The 17,997-nt window shown below is 41.5% G+C and overlaps 1 protein-coding gene across 8 annotated transcripts in view; it reads right to left on the reverse strand.

The window, feature by feature from the left end:
* ITSN2 (intersectin 2) overlaps nt 1–12,908 on the reverse strand; it is a 79,553-nt gene extending 66,645 nt beyond the window's left edge. For 4 of the 8 annotated variants that reach the window (XM_077782452.1, XM_021529775.2, XM_021529776.2 and 1 more), the window contains exon 1: nt 12,096–12,169. The gene's annotated coding sequence lies outside the window, so the exon portion shown is untranslated. Of the gene's footprint in view, nt 1–11,603; nt 11,797–11,819; nt 11,923–12,095; nt 12,170–12,641 lie in introns of those variants that run through there. The other 4 variants (XM_021529772.3, XM_021529774.3, XM_021529773.3 and 1 more) reach the window with 4 other exon arrangements.
* Nucleotides 12,909–17,997: the final 5,089 nt, after the last annotated feature.

Below are 17,997 nucleotides of genomic sequence, written 5' to 3' on the forward strand. Positions count from 1 at the left end.
CACTAATTATTATCTGAGGGAAAAGCATGAAAATTCACTGCTTTAAAAATGTAGAACTAAGACAATGAAGTGAGCTTGTGCTTTGGAAGAGATAATTTTCCTTAAATACTGAAATTTATACATCATCATCATTGTGTTCTCCATGGAGAAACTATTGTACAGGATGAAGCTAGAAAAATGAAATATTTATTTTAATTAAAAGAAACATGAATCACATCTTGCTCACCCTGTTTTCAGACACCAAACTTCTTACCCACACACATACACAAAAAACCCCTTCACCTCAATACAGGCACGTATTTTAAGTACAGAAATATCACATCCCCCATATTCCCTTCCTGCAAAGAAACTCCTGCACATCTCAGCACAAAAAAATCACACAGCTGGAAAGCACTTCAGTTCTACCTGAGGACAGGAAAGCATTTTTTTTAATCTACTGCATATTTCTTCAATAAAATTAAAAATGTCTGGGATCAGCTGTTAACAATTCTTTCTCTATATATAGCTCACATCATTATTATTATTATACATACATACATTTGTATGTATACACACATGTATACATATCTACTTAAATAAAGTAAATGGAATGGTTGGTGAGTCCAAATGATCTCTCACAATGACACAAGGTACAAACCACAGAAAGATGAAAAAAGGAAGCATGGACCTGTTCCAAGACATGGACCTAGCAAGAGACACTTGAGATCTATAAAGAGCCTTCCTGAAAATGCTGCCAATGTTGTTAAACATTTCTACAGCACATTTCTCTGCAAAAGCTGTTCTGTCAAGGAGGTCTAAAACAGAACCTGAAACCATGGCACAGAAGTAGGATGATGGAGAACACCTCCCAGAATCAGCAGACTTCTACCTGCATGTGACTTGTTCCAGATTTAATCTTACTGGTTAAGGGCTCTAACTCATTTTATTCTCTTAATTTCAGGCAGCTCTTAGTTTTGTTTTATTTTTTTTAATGAGTAACCACAAAAATAGAATATCCCAAATTGGAAGGGACACGAGAGGATCATTGAGTCCAACTTCAGACTCCATGCAGGACACCCTAAAAGTTAAACTGAGTGTCTAAACAGCGCTGGCCAAACACTTCATGAACACCAGCTGGGGCCATGACCCCTTCCCAGGGGAGCTTCCTGTGCATGTTTGCCCTCTCTGTGGAGAGCATTTTCTTAAACCCAATCTCAATGTGCTCTGATATGGCTTTAAGCCATTCTCTCATGTCCTGACACCAGAAGAGACCAGCACTTCCCTTGCTGCTCCCATCATGAGGAAGATGTAGTCAGCAACGTGGTTGCCCCCTCAGTCTTGTCTCCAAACTGGACAAACCTCACATCCTCAGCTGTTCCTCAAAAGTCTTTCCCTCCAGTCCTTTCACTCCTCTGGACATATTCTGGTATTTTTATATGCTTCTTACACTGTGGGCCCAAAAACTGGACACAGCACTTGAGGGGAGGCCCCACAATTCAAGTCAGATAATTATCAGACAATACAGGTCTTGATAGTAAAATGATTAACTCCTAAAGCCCCAGATCTTAAGACATACTTTGAAAATAGTTCATTACAATTCACAGTTGCACAGTTGCATTTTGCCTTGGTTTTGCTGAAATGGCTTGTGCAGATTGAGCTTTCAAAACCGTCTACTGCTGAACACGAGTGGGAGAAGAAACCCAGGCAGCTTCATGCACACTAAATGGGGAAACCCCTTCTCCCCATTTTAATGTCTCTAGAGTCACAACTATACCACATTTTAAAATCAGTTTCAACTGAAAACTTTTGAGGACTTTGATGTTACTTTCTCTTGGTGAAGGTCATTCCTATTTATGAAGGCCCTGCATCTATGTAGGACATGTGTTGCTGGTTCATTTTCATCAGCAAAAATAATGAGCATCCCTGCCCAAATTATCAACACAGAAAATTCCCCAATTTCCCCAAGTATGGGCTGAACCAGCCTGGTAAATCTGTGCTGGGCATTGCCATGTAGATGAATCAACACCCAATGTCCAAAAACAGGGAGCTGCCCAATGGTCTGTACTGAGAGTACATTACAGCAGTGTGATGTGATTAAATCATGATTTAGCTCTACTGTCTCACTATTATGTCTATATGCAGATCTTGTTCTATTTTAAACACTAAATTTGAAGGGAACCAAACCTTCCTACAGTAACCCTTACACACAGAGAAAACTATGACCTTACAGAAGCAACCAAAAATTATAAATGGGACTTTTACAGGATTTTTTATATCACCAGCATTGGGAACACAATCTTATTCCTTTGCACAGGTCCACGTCATTCAGACACCAGGACTACACCAAGCATAGATACTTCTCCAGTGACAGATTCTCAATTGTACCAAGAAGTAAAAAAAGGAAGAAGAAAAGTATTGTTGCAGTATAATTTCCCCTCATTTTTTAAAGAAGGAGGAAACAGCCCAGTAAACTTGAAATCTGTGCACATTTTCAAAAGTCTATGAAAACAACCCTTCTCAAAGAATAGAGATTGCCCTCAACAAGTATTCTGTCTTCTGCATTTCTTCAGCACATCCCAAAGGCTTGGAGACTATGCATTTATCAAAGCTAAAAGCAGCTTATTTTCACAAATTGCAAATAAAGTTGCTGCAGTCACCACATATAAAGGTTACAAAGATGTAAAAGCACCTTAAGCCTTTAGGACACAAGTGTGAACACCTTACTTACCAAGGGGAATCACAGCAAAATATTCTCACTTTAAGACAAACTTACACTTTATAACTTTTAAACATTAATGGAGGTGAAAGCTGTACATTTCCAAGGACCCTTTTTATGTCATACAGAAATGTTCACTGAAGAAAGAAAATAAAAATCAAGGAAATACTATAACCAGTGTCTCAAACAGATGATACGGATTAAATCATGGACATCATCAGTAGAGCAATTCACAGAAAACTGTTTCCACAAAATGCTCTAGAAGATGTGCTTGGTGAACTCAGTCACCAGTTATAAGAAACTGTGGCAGACAGTATGAAATCCATGGTGTAACAACAGGCTCAAACATCCTTATGGACACTGTAGATGACATTAAGTCATGCTGCCATTTAGGGTGAAAACAGGAAAACTCGGATCTTACATTTTAACAGCAGAACAGCAAGTTCTTGTAAACAAGCCATCTGACTAGCCCAAATCTTTAAAGCACTAATTGTTTTCACAAACTGACATGCCAGACTGCAACTTCTGTTCTCTCTTTCAGTGTTCATTATAGTTGATACAAGTGGAGAAAAGAAATTAGGAGATTTCAAGATGCAGGGGGCATGTCAGGACCATGCTGAAAGCATTAGAAAACATTAGAGCTTAGCAGACTGCAGGAGAAAGGAAAAAAGCTTTTAGTTTTCCCAATCATAGGCATATTGCCATTTTATGAAGGGCAGTCTTACCACAATCTTTGTTAATATTTATACGTGAATCAATTTTTTTTCCCAAAACATTTCTCAGAAAAACCACAGCCACATAGTTTTAGTAGGAATGAAGGTCTGGTGTACCAGGCTCTGTCTGGAAGAAAGCTAATCCCATGGAAGCAGCATGTGTGGTCACACTATTACTTTTTTCCTTCTCTCCATGGCAGGAGGAAGATATACTGCAGAATTTTGCTGCAAGAACCAATTAGCAAGGACAGAGACTGCAGCACTAGGTACCTGACTTACTCTTTGCAACACCTGTAGATCTGGACACCATAAAGACAACTTATTATATTTGCAAAGCAGTGACACTGCAATAGCCCATGCAGTTGTTTACTGCTTTTTTTGGAGTACTCTATTAAAAATGAGAGAATAAGAAGCATTAGTAATGCATTATGAAACAGCACAGACTGTAACTTCTCTTTGTCTTTTTATTCAAGACATACTGGTATGAGAGTTTACTGATATAAAAAAAAAAAAAAAAAAAGAAAAACATCTCAACATTGTGGCAGGCCAAGCATTTATCTCCTTTATACAGAACAGTTATACACAGCCACATGGCCTTTTCAAAATGCACTGTGGCCAGCTTACAAAGTCCACCCACTCTGATAACAGATGAATGACATCAGTGACAGAATGGAGGAGTTGACTGTGGGTAGCACACTGCTGGCTCTTCCTGCTCCCCCGCTACTGTACATAACAGTACTGAGAGCCTTAGTTAATATTTTGATATTAAAAAAAAAAATTTAAAAGCGCATTAAACATTTTACTTCTTAACCTTAGGGTAACCCCCTTCCTTTTCATTCCCCCTTTCCATTGTGAAAGAGAAACATCCAACCCAACAGTGAGCACATCCAGAGGAGGCAATGAGGCTGGTGAGGGGCTTGGGACACAAGTGAGGGACAGCTGAGGGAGCTGGGGGTGTTCAGCCTGGAGAAAAGGAGACTCAGGGGTGACCTTATTGCTCTCTACAGCTTCCTAAAAGGTGGCTCTGGTTGGCAGGGGGTTGGTCTCTTTCTCCAAGCAGCAACTAACAGAACCAGAGGACACAGTCTTAAGCTGTGCCAAAGGAAATAGAAGTTGGATATGAGGGAAAAATTTTTTATGGAAAGAGTGATAAAGTTCTGGAATGGCCTGTCTAGGGAGGTGGTGAAGTCACCAACACTGGATGTGTTTAAAAAAAGACTGGATGTGGCACATGGTGCTATGCTTTAGTTGAGGTGTTAGGGCATGGGATGGACTCTATCTTGATGGTCTCTTCCAGCCTAGTGATTCTGAGATCCAGACTGAACACAAGAAGTTTTTTTCTGACAAATACCTTTCTGCCCAACTTGCCTAATAGGCATTCTGAATATACTGACCATCCAAAATACAAGGATCTGTTTTTGTTCAAAAAACAGAATTGTGTGGTCACTATTGCTGGGCTTACTCTGTTTCTTACACAGTTGTTCAGCTGTGAAAGCACCCATTCAAAGTATCAAGACACAGTTCAGATCCCTCCTCTGTTTCTGGAGATTAAAACTGATCTTTCCTTCCTCCTTTCTAGGAGAAGGTCTCTCCCATTTTATTTTTAAATCTCTACATTAAGGCAGAGATCTGCAGGTCCCACTCTGTCTGTCCATGACTCTCCAGCTTCATATCTTCTTTGCAAGGAAGAAATCGTTCTGAGAGAATGAGAATCCCACTTCAGGAAGCTCACTATTTAATTCCCTGGCCCTTCTCCCAGGAGACACAAACTTCCTCAGGAAAAGGTGGGAATTGAACCCAATTCTGTCACGCCCTGGGAGAATACATTCACTCACCTGATTCCAGACAAACATCACCACCTCTGCTTGCTTTGCTTAGAAAGGAAATGAAAAAAAAAAAAAAAAAAAACAAACCAAAAACAACAAACAAGAAGAGGGTAGACTATTATAAGATTTTTTTTTTGAAGACTCTGAGCTTCTACCTTCAAGAAGCAACTCTAAGCTGCATATTGAAACCTTTCCAGAGAGCTGAGTGAGATACACTTGCTCCTCAAGGGGTGGTAACTTAAAATATTCATGGCTTATTGGTTTTTTTTTTGGTTTCCTGGGGGTTTTTTTGCTTCCTACTTTCTAATTCACATGACTCCTCACTCCATATGCCTTTTCTTAAGATTCTGCTTTAAAATACATTAATTCTCACATGTAATAATTTGCAAGCTTTGTGCAAGCACCCTTAAATGCTGTTTTGGTGAGGTTCACACACCTTGAAACTTGGAGTTCTCTACCTTCACACTGTAATTCCTAATTTATGTCAATGTTGACTTGGGCAAGACATAAGTATTTGATGAGTTGCCTTCTTTTCACAGTTTTCTTACTTCAGCCATGACTGGAAACATGAGAGCATATTACTTTTAAGCTTATTCATTTAAAATCTTGCCACCTTAGAGGAAAATTTTGAGCCTACTCCTGTCCTTCATCAGAAGGAAAAGCAAAATGCCAACAGAGAAAAAAAAACTAACAGAAGAATTCTAAAGGTTATTTTCTTTTTATGATAGAAGAGATGCTGCTTAACTTGCTGTTCAGCTTTCAGACACAGATAACAGTGCAAAATATACAGAACATCTAATGGGCTCCCATAGCAAAGCATAAAACAAAAGATACATGAGCACTCTTCTGTGCTCAGCAGAGAATAATCTTTGAGTATCTGTAAAACTAATGAAAGTAAAACACTCAGTGAGACAGGATTTACAGTTTAGGCATCTGCTTGCAAGCCAGACAGGAGCATAAAACCACCGCAGGTTTAACTTCTCAAAATTAAATGAGATGACAAGCAGAGAGGAGAAAGGCCACAAGAAGCCTTTAAAGCACAGAAATGGTGTTTATCTCTGATGAATCAAAAAACAGGGAAACCTTGTGGGAGAAAAAGCAAAGATTAGCATATGGCAGTCAAAACAAAAAAAAATAACTAGGTAGGAGTATTTTAGTTGGCTAATGGATGGGTAAAAATGCATTCCCCAAAGTGACACAGAAAAGTGTGGGTGTAATGGAGATGCCACCCAGCACAGGGACTCTGGGACCAGCACGCTGGTTCTGAGCTGGAGCCAGGACACAGGCAGAGTGGCACAGCACCTCCCACCCACCCCAGCTGAAGACTCCTGCCTCTGACCCCACTCCCATCCATAAGTCACATCCATGCTTGTATTATCAAGAATAGTCCTTCAAATCATCCAGCTGAAATGTGGTCTCTTAAACCTTTAGCACAGAGCTCTAGAGCATACTGTAATAATGTTTTGACCACCAAATTGAATTTCATGATATTAAGGAATCAATTATCACCCATGTTAAACAAACATCTCAATATCATATAAAATCCCAAGGGGCAAATGTATCTCAGAAAGACATGTCCTACCTTAAAAGCATACGACACTAAAGTTTCCATAACAGTATAATGGAAAAAGCTAGAAAGTTTTAGCTTTTGCTTAGTAAAATTCTTGACCTTTGAAAGATAAGACCAAAGTATTATTTAAATGTATTCTGATTTTTGATACATTTATTAGTATAGCCATAATAGGTGATTTTTTTTTTTTTCACATTCCAACTGTAATATTTTTAGAAACAAAGAAAAGTTAACTCCCATTTCCTGTTCTTCCCTTACTTCACTTGTATGCTGTTGAATCACTAACTGCAGATCCTGGTCATGACTGATACCACAGCATTTCACAAGCTCCACTTGCATCAGCCTTGAACATTTTCACTAGTAGAGCCAGCTCATTATCAGCTACTTCTGAAGCTGCAAAATCCCATAGCAAAGTGTCTCAAGTCAAACTGGCTGCTCTCAGAATCGTTTTTCCAAAGAAACTGTGATTTTTCTGGATCAACCACACCTTTTCAACTATTTGTAACTGCCAAAATGTTTAAAAGTAGTTCTCAAGTACTTATCCTCTATTAGGTACTTTCAATGCTTTGTGCTGCTACTGTCATCATGTTACATCATTTGAATTTCATGTGTTGGTCTGAAAAGTTACACAACACTGTGCGCACCTCTATATTAATGTTCAATTCATTATTTTAATTCTAGGATCCAAGTAACCAATGCGGCCAGGCTCTGTTCCTATATTGACAAAGTTCCAAATACTCTAAATTTGAAGAAAAATGACATTTCATCATCTCCATTTTGACTTTATAATTTTTATGTGACCTAATCCTCACCTTTACATTTGGTGCTAATGGCACAACTATACCAGAAAAACAAGTTAGTACAGTCCCTGTATCATCTTGCAAAGGGCAATAAAACAATGTATAAATAGAAGCAAGATGAACAAAGAACTTCTTATGAAATAGTCTCCTGGTTTTTTTCTAAAGACTTATCCTTAAATAAATCTGAGAATAAAAAAAATAAAAACAACCCAAAAAACACCATTCTGATAGACAAGTGAATTAATGAAAGCAGTAGCATTATAGTAACCAAGCAACCAGGATGCCTGAATTCTTAGCTTGCCTTTCTCAGAGTATGAGACATGAGTAAACTCCTTTGATGAACCCCATCACCCAACATGAACCAAGCTTAACAGAAGAAGGGTGTCCTTTGCAATGATATTAACTGACTATAATATTCATAAAAAGCAGACAACCAGACAGAAAAGGCACAACCGAATTTAGTACTCTCAAGAGAGAGAAAGACTGCTGTATGTTTGAGTACCTATATTAGACACCAGAGGATACACATGGCTGAAAGCTGTTCTAAATATACTGACCACAGGAAAAAATTCAACACAGGCTCACATATGATCAAACTCAGACAGCTAATACCACAGAAAACAAGGCTTCACTGCTCACAGCTGGCTTTGGCTTACAATGGTTTGCCACTGGAAGGAACTTGAACTTAGACATAAATCTCCTGGTTCTATATTGATCAGGATTCAGATACACAATACCAGAGGGAATTCAGCTACCTGCAATATTTGCAACTAAGCATTTGAAAATTTCAGGATCACTTAAAACAGCTGGTTAGCCCTTCCAGAAATCCAACCAGGCATTCTAACATGAGTATTTCCCTTCAAAATAGTCTGATGTCACCAACCAGGGCACACAAGAAAAATGCAATTTTAAAAGGTGAAGACTGATAGTATGCTTTTAAAGGTAAGAGGAATACAGTAAATACCCTATTTCACCCCATATCTAGGCTCAACCTCTGAACCTCAAAGTATGCTTTGTATTGTTTTCTGACAAGTGATAGCGCTTGAAACAGATCATTCCCTCATAAAATGAACTCTCCAAATTAGCACAACTCCATCTTTGTTATCTTTATAATCACCAATCATCACTTAAGCAAAAAATTTTAAGAAAGGTTACTGACTTTCCCAATCACTCAGCCACATAAAACAAACTTTCCAATCCAAGCAACACCCCAAACTCTCTGTCAGTCAACTACTACTCTCATGATTTTCACAGAACAATTTGTCTACATCAAGCTTCACTCCAAAAATTAAAAACATGCAGAATCCATCATCCAACATCCTTTACTAAGAGATTTAACATTGCACTGAACTGAAAGCAGCTTTTGAAAGCCAAAATAACTTGAAAACATGTAAATAGAGCATTTGCATGCATATATATGGAATAAATCACAGCCCCAGTGCTGCCAGGAGCAGTGGCTAATGTCACTGTAAGACCGAGCTCTGTTATTTTTGGAGGGTCTTGGTGACTGGTCAACGATCCTGGTGACTGGGAAAAGGCAAACAGAAGGCAGCTAAGTCTTACTTCAGCCCCTAGAAAGATTATGGAACAAATCCTCCTGGGACCCAACTAGAGATGCTTCAAGAAGAAAAACGTGATGGCGTGTGGCTATTGAGAACAAACCACACCTGACACATCTCATCTTTGAGATGATTGGCCCTGTGAATGAGAGCAGCAGCTTGTTTTGACACTACAAAGGCTTTTAATGAGGTCTCCTACACTGTCCTTCCAGCCAAACTGATGGAGTATAGTTTGAAAAAGTTGACTGTAAACTGGGTGACTCCAAGGGCTGTAGTCAGCAGTCCCAAATCCATCTGGTTGGAACTAATAATGCTCCCCAGGAGCTGATACCATGGCCAGTATTCTTTAATGTCTTTACTGGCAGCCTGGGCAAGGGGATGGGATGTACTCTGAGCCAGTGTAGGTACCAGACTGGACAGGGCTGTCCAGTGAGTTTTTGGGATCTCCACCCCCAGAGATAATCCCAACACAACCAGACATGGCTTTGAGTGACCTGACCTGGCCATGCTTTTCATAGGGCTGGACCAGATGATCTCCAGAAGTCCCTTCAAAACAATATTATTCTGTAACTACATTTGAGATAAATAAAAACAAATTGAAGCAGTTAAAAGCTTTTTAAAACTAAGATAGTGGAGGTATTTCCTTTCAAGTGAAAATAGACCAGAAATTAACACTACAAAAAAAGATGTCCAATTTTTAAGCCAGTTTTTAAAAAAGACAAAGAGAACACCTCTGGCCTTTAAAAGAAAAATCTCATTAAATGCTTTTTTCACATATTTTGCATGCTGATCAAATTAAATCTTTGAGGCAATAGCAGATAACCTGTTAGTTAAAAGTCTGCAAGTGAATTATGTCTCAGACCAGCGACATCTGTCTCAATTTGTGACAGGAACTAATCTGGACTACACTGCCTTTCAGGGACTAAATCCAAAGTATTTTCCTGACAGATTTCTATTTTCAAAGGCTGTGAAGGTTTCTATAACACCCCAAGCAAAGCATGCACATCACCCTTCACTTTCCAAATGCTGCCTCATTTTCCTCACCAGCTCCTGACAAGTAGCTCAATGAAGAAACACTATCACCTGCAGATTTAGCTTCATTTTCCAGAGCTGCTACTTTCCTATGGCATTGAATTAATTCACTTTTCTATATTATAAACTACAACAGAAAGATCTGTAAAAAAACTTTACTGTAAGTACTGCTATGGTACAAACCACTGTAATACCTGAGTCTCAATAAATAAAGCCTTCTCAAAAACACAGTTCAAAATCATCCCACACGCTTTTTTGCCTTGATCTATCTCATTCTGTCTACAAGAATGGTTAAAAAATAAGTACTCATAAAGCTTTGGTGCTTTGACCAGCAGCTATGGTAGATAACCCCGTTATTTTTATGATTAGCACAAACAGACCATAGGTATCCCATTTTGTTATTGTTACTGCTACAGGAACATCATCCTCTTTGTCTCTATTACAGTGACAGCTACAACTCAACCAGGGATAGCTACATCCTGTACCCCAGATCTTGCACAGATGGAGGAGAAAAAAGTAAATGCAATTCCCTCAGGATAGTAATTAAAAGGATAAGTATAGTCACTTGATCTAATTTAGGCATCTGAGTTAGGAGGCTAATCTAACAAAAAATTCTGCTCAACAGAGAGCACGGAGCAGCCTAAATCCAGGTCTGCAGGCATCACACAGTTCTCTTCACATCATACGGAGCCCAGAGCCTGAATTAAGATTTCTCGAAATACTCAAAGGTACGGCGGTGTGAATGCCCGTCCCAGCTGAGTCAGGATGAAAAAATACACACAGACAAAACAGGGGAGGTAGAGTGGAAACAAGGTAACAAAAATGAACCAGGTTTGGTAGCAGAACGAAGCCCGTGTAACTATTTATCCAACTAGTTCCTACGCTCATTACTTCTACGTATCACCGTCGCATCAGCAGGTGCTTATGTTTGTTACAAGCAAATTTCGGATTATTAATTTGTTACAAATTTCAGATGAATGATTTAAAGTTCTCGAGAGTGAGCAGCAGTTTATGTGCCACCGATGCTACCCACAGCACATTCTGCTTCACACACCCCCGAGCCTTCCTGTGCACGGCGGGGGAGCTGCGGCCACCACAGGCCAGCACCAACAGCAAACGAGTCAAAATAACATCAATTCCCCAAAACAGCGACGCACAAAACAGGGCAGCCTGGACACAAGGGCAAAGAAGCTTGAGACTTCTCATTCCCGTGTTTTAGATGGGGAATTTCCGACTGATGTTTAAGAGAGCTGCTGCAAGAATAACTTCAAAGAACGCAGGCACTATCTTAAAGCACGATCTACTTTCGAGTTCTGCAATGTGACAGATGTCAAAGCCCCAAATGCCCTGAAAACCATTTACTGTATTCAAAATGGTACCTTAATCTTTAGGAAACCGAATCACGTACCTCAGCCTCATTTTATTTTCTGAATTACGACATGCCGCGGTGAGAAGTCGAGACCGAGAAAAGCCGGTCTATTTACAGACAGAACAGTTTGCAAACTTTAACTGCAGAAACCAGCTCGGTTTCTCCAAACTCCGCGTTCTCACAGTTAACCAGGCGGAACGAAATCACCATCAGCACAAGGAACGGGGCTGTACAAACGCGTCCGGGTCCCCTCACCTCGCAGGGCGCTCCGGAGCGGTCTGGGCACGGGCACCGGGATCGCTCCGCTCGCAGCGCGGGAGGGAGCGCGGGCGAGCAGCGGCGGCGCCGGCAGCGGGAGCCACCCCCACCCAAAAAAAAGGGGGAGGGGGTGGAAAAAAAAAGGAAAAAAAAAAATTTAAAAAAAAAAAAAAAGAGAGAGACCGGACTCAGCTGAGGAATAAAAGCTGAGTAAAGCGGCCCGCGGCAGCGGAGCCGCAGCGCTCCGGCCCGCGCCCCCCGCCCCGCCGGTACCTGTTGCGCTGCCCCGAGCGGCGGCTCCGCCGGGCCGCGGCCCCTGCGCCTCCCGCGGCGCCGGCCCCACAACATGGCGGCGGGGGCGGGGAGGCAGCGGGGGCGGCGCTGCGCGGGCCCGGCTCCGCCGCTCCCCGGGCCGGGCTCCGCCGCTGCCCGGGCCGGGCTCCGCCGCTCCCCGGGCCCGGCTCCGCCGCTGCGCGGGCCGGGCTCCGCCGCTCCCCGGGCCGGGCTCCGCCGCTCCCCGGGCCGGGCTCCGCCGCTCCCCGGGCCGGGCTCCGCCGCTGCCCCGGGCCCGGCGCCGCCGCTCCCCGGGCCGGGCTCCGCCGCTGCCCCGGGCCCGGCGCCGCCGCTCCCCGGGCCGGGCTCCGCCGCTCCCCGGGCCGGGCTCCGCCGCTGCCGGCGCGGGGCTCTCGGAGCCCGGCGGAGGGGTCGCTGTGCCCCGGGCCGGGGATGGCGGCACCGAGCCTGCCGGTGCCTTTGCTATACGGTAACAGCTGCTGCTTAAAGAGCTGACTGACAGCGGATTTACCCCTCCTTGCTCACCTCTGTCTCGATTCCAGCCGCTGTCTCATCTGCTCCGTGGGTTACCTTTGATTTACCTTTCCGGCCGTATCCAGTCCTATCTCTACTAGAAGCTGAAAAGCCGTGGCCTCTGCTCTGCACAGGCAAAGCTCCCAGATTAAGACAATTCTTCCACCTGGGAGCAGTAGCAGCGCCTTTGGTGTTTGTCCATGGGAAGAGTGTCCAGCTGGGACCTCACACCAGCGAGGAGGGGGCTGGCACCTGCAGCTAAACTGGGCTCACGCCAGGCACCGCTCGGGGACTGAAACACTAGGGTTTCAAAAAATTAAAGAATCCTGTAGGAAGGCTACACGTCGAAAATGCCATGATTTTTAACCACCAAACGTTTTCCTTCTCCAGCGAGGGGATCTCGCCGTGCACAGATGATTACGGCGCCTTTCTGCTATGCTTTTGTTGGGTAGATAATTACCTATCACCTTCGTACAGCCCAGATTTTTCCACTGACTCATTCTTCTGGGTTCCTAATGAGCCTTTCCAGCTGGTTACACCTTTTATCATTCACAGTGATTCCATAATAGTCACGTTCCTGTGCAATGCAATGGCTACGGCCACATCCTAGCACTGGTAGTATTGGTGCTTACACACCTGATGTCTGCGTTTGCTGTTGCAGTTGCCACATTGCACTGGCAGCATTCATGCATTTACCCCTTGTGACCTCCTCAGCCCTCATGTGATTCACTGCTTTTGAAGATACAGCATTCTCCCCCCTCACACCCAGCCCAAAAACATGCTTTGTATTTTATCCTATGAACAGACAGCAACTTCAGCTTTGATGCACAGATATTTGCTGTGTAGGTGGATTAAAACACGTGTTATTCAAGGGGCCCAGGTGGCCTTGGGCTGTTTTGAAGTCATCTGCAGTTTTCATGAGCAGTGCTTCATATAATTCCAAATAATTATTTGGGATAACAAAGCAGCCCCGGGTCAAGAACAGGCTTCTCTGAAACCTAATTAAAAAGTCTATCATCTGACATTTTTCACTTGAATTTCTTTATAATACTTCTTTATACACAGCCTTTAATCTGCTTAGTACACATTATAGTGATACAGTTCTAAATGTGACTTCTTATGTTGGAAGCACCTCCAGCCTGCTCTGGACTGAAGAGAAGCACTTGCACCAGGCATAACAGTTTACAGAAAGGCCATCATAGAGAGGATTAGCATAACAATAAACCAGATGAACATGTTTCTTCTCATAAGACAAAATCGATCAGGTTACTGATAATAGTAGTTAAGGATTGGGAAGGGCAATGTAAAATCTGTGAAGGAAAGTTTCAAGAACAAGTTAGACAGATGTTGGAGGAGTTTGGTAAATACAGTTGATCGTGCCTTGAACATTGAACTACGTGACTTTTCAAAGAACTTTGCAGTTCTTTTCTTCTGTAATTGATGTTACTGCCACGTCCCACAAACAAATGAACTTGGGCCACGTCTGTGCTTAACCACTGCCTTAGAGGTGACAAAGTACATAAAGCAGGAATTGCATAAAGGATGTTGGGATATTTGATTCTGTAAATATGACAGATGGGGAATAACCTGTCTGCTTTATTAAATGTGAGATCCCTGTGGGAAAGCAGCAATGTACCTCAGTTGAGGTAACTACACACATTGCCTAATACCTCCCTTGAGACAAAACTGAAGCCAGGAAAATCACAGAATGATAGCACAGTTTGGTTGGAAAGGACCTTTAAGGGTCATCTAGTCCAAACCCCCTGCAATAACCAGGGGTATATTCAACTAGATCAGGTTGTTCTGAGCCCTGTCCAACCTGATCTTGAATGTTTGCAGAGATGGAGCATCAACAACCTCCCTGACAGGGTTTAACCCCCTTCATTGTAAAAAAAAACCAAACAAAAACAACTTCCTTATATCTAATTTAAATCAACCTTCTTTCAGTTTAAAGCCATTACCCCTTCTCCTGCTGAAACAGGCAAATACCTCTTCCACTCTCTCCCAGGCTCTTTAAGTACAGGAAGGCTACAAGGACTGGCCACAAGGTCTCTCTGGAGCCTTTTCTTCTCTGGGCTGAAAAATCCAACTTGCTCAGATTTTCTTCATACCAGAGGTGCTCCAGCCCTCTGAGCATCTTCATGGATGGACCCAAACTGGACCCACTCTAACAGGACCACACTTTTCTTGTGCTAAAGATCCCAGAGCTGGACACCCAGTGGGGTCTTAGAATAACCTTTTTTGACCTGTTGCCTGGGGAGAGAGGAGTTGCAGGGAATTAAAAATTCAGCTGACTCCCTAGCAAGATAATCTGGTATAAAAAATTAGTGCATCAAAACTTTATGTGTTCTGATTCTATGCAAATTCAATGCATCTACATTATCACAATGAACTGGAGTTGATCAGAGATACTAGAAGAATAAATATCTGTAAGATTAATTGTTGCTCTGATTTTTAAGATTTTCTAAAGCCTTCTGAGTTTATATTCTTGTAGAAAACTTTTTCACACAACTTTCTGCAAACAACTTCTTGTTTTACATTCCTTCGTAGAAGTAGAGAAGTTTGATGTACTGGTGGATTGTTTAGTGTTGTTAGAGAGGTGGTATGTTCACACTCTAATCTACTGTCACCTTTAGGAAAGTATGCATGTCAGAATCAGAAATAAAACCTTCTCTTTTTTACCTTTGCAATAACAGCAGCTCACATCGTGCTTTCACATGTTGTATAGTGACAATTAATAAATTATCAGGAAGACGAGGAGGACTCACAACCTGTAGTGCAGACACATTTGAATGCAGCAGCCCTTCAAGTCACTCTTCTTTGGAAATAGAGTATGTAGACTTAAAATTATTAGTGTCAGCTATTAAAAAATACATCCTTGAAGTAAAGCTGAACTCTTATTCAACCTAAGGGTCTTACAGAGATGTTTTACTAGTAATCTCTGAGGCACAAACTAGTATTACATCTTTTAAATGGAGAATGAAATTAGTTTCCACTCAGAGTTTGACTACTGCTTGAAGCAGGTTCAAAAAAACCCCACTACTTTTATGAAGGTGGAGTTTCTACAGCCACTGTTGCTGCCTTTGGGTATCTCAGGGTTTGGAAAAGTGCTTTTTACAAGCTTCAAGACTTGGGTTTGGGGGCTGATGTCAAATACCAGGTGAAATAAAAGTCCCTTCTGGTGACAGTACCCTTCTAGCAATGAGTAGACAGTGGCAAAGAAACTTAAAACTGCAGGAATGAATTAGTTTGTTTCACAAAGCCATTAAAGTAAGAGAACTTTTAATAATAACTGATAATAGAAAAGGGAGCTGAAATGAGAAGAAACCAAAGGTATGATAAGATAAAAGCTTATTCTAGACATAAGGGCAGGGTTGTAGCACAACAGCTCAGAGGAGACCAATTAAGATGAAAAGTGTAGGAAGAGCAGAAAAGAAGTAGGATTTACTATGAGCAATGTTTCATCCTTTGGGATTGTTATGGTAGCATTTATTATCCTGGGCTTCTAGTGGGAGGTGTCCCTGCCCATGGCAGGGAGATTGGAACTGGATGATCTTTAAGGTCAAATGCAACCCATCCTGCTGTTGTATGATTTTGTCATGTCTGAGCCAAAACCAACATATAACAGAAAAACTTAACAAGATAAAATGAAGATGGAGAAACTATTACTATTACTAGCAACTCAATTTTCACATTAAGTCTTTACTTTTTGATCATTATCTGTACTCTGTCTCAGTTTCCTGTTACAAGCAATTTTCCTATCTTTAGAGTAATAATGAAAGATTTCCACTGACAGCAGAAAGGATCTTGAATAAAATTGCTTAGCCTGAACTGAGTGGCAGAAGGTAACATGACTTCTTCTCTGCTCTTAGTTTACTCCATAATACTGCTTATTTGCTCTGCTCTGCTGCAGGAAAACACACCAGAAGTGAATGCCTTATTCTCCCTGTCCAAGCCCTCTGACCAGTGTCTAAGCTTGATGACACACATCTTCCTGCAATGTATGTTTAAAATACATAAAGTTAAACTGGGACCAAATGTACACCAGAAATCAGTTCCTGCAAGCATTAGCCATGCTTTGTGCACAGTTACTGGTCAGAGATTGAGGGATGTAAAGTGACAACTATTTCTGAGTCGTCAAAAAGCCATAATTGCTCAATAGAGACCTGCACACATTCCTCCTGTAGTGACCTGTTTAATTTTTCTTCCTAATCAGTGGCATTTCCTCATCTGGAGAGTCCAGCTTGTTGTCCCAGCCATAAAGAACTACTTAGGAACAGCCACACCTACCTGATGAGTGACACCTCTGACCCCTTTATTAGATTCAACTCTATTATTCATGTTACATTTTCTTTTCCACCTCCTCTTTTTTCTCTCCAGTGAACACAGAAGCAATGAGCCCTCACTCAGTGCTGTTGGAGGTTTTATATTTAGAGCAGTGCCAATCTCTTTCCTCTTTTTGAATAAACGTTAGATACTGTCTTTTAACCCACATCTTTATTTAAAAATGGAGGCATAAAACAGAACAGGATAAACAAAAGGACAGGTTGATATTTGCTTTCCACACCTAAAAGAACAAGATGCATTTCTGATATCGATTCTGAGTAGCAATTTATCAAAAAGGTGTAGAAGGCACAAAGCACACACTGCATCAAAAATAGAACTTCTAGAGGTGTTGGTTTGGTTTCTAAACCAGAAGTCCACACAGGTTTTAAAATAACAAATGGCTACTGTATTCATTTTGCAGGATTTTCTATTACTTCATAGCTGTATGAATTAAAATATTCATGTCCCAACTTTGTTCCCTGCCAAGCACTGATATTATTTAGTAGTGGATGGGGAGCTGGACTGTATTTGTTCAGTGTGGCAAAGGCTTCTTTGCCTACCGCACTGAAATTATTTTGAGATTTACAGAACATCTATGTAACCATAGAGAAAGCAACTTTCCAGTCAGGCCAGACTATGCTGTGAAGGGACGCAGTGCTGACTCATGCAGACTGAATTATGGCAAATAAAACTTTGCCAACTGCTGAGCAGACACAAGGGTTTTACTTGCTATCCCTAGCTGCAGTGCAAGCAGGCAGAAATGCTCAAGCACACAGGAATTTCACAAGTGCCAAGTGCTGACAATACCAGAGTAATGGGGTTAAGCAAGGTTATTTGTTGCAATTTTACAATCCTTATGCCACAACTAGTAAATAACATTTTGGTAAGACAGAGTTGCAGGTTCATTTCAGACACATTTTTTTCTCCATGCTCAAATTTTGATGCAAGCCAAGAAGCTACTCTGATCCCAATAGGCTGGGATCCCTACTGCATTAGCTACAATTTTTTTTTTCCCATAAATCTTTCACTTTTAGGAGCTAAA

Source organism: Lonchura striata, chromosome 3, assembly GCF_046129695.1.
Source record: "Lonchura striata isolate bLonStr1 chromosome 3, bLonStr1.mat, whole genome shotgun sequence".
NCBI classification, from domain to species: Eukaryota; Metazoa; Chordata; class Aves; order Passeriformes; family Estrildidae; genus Lonchura; species Lonchura striata.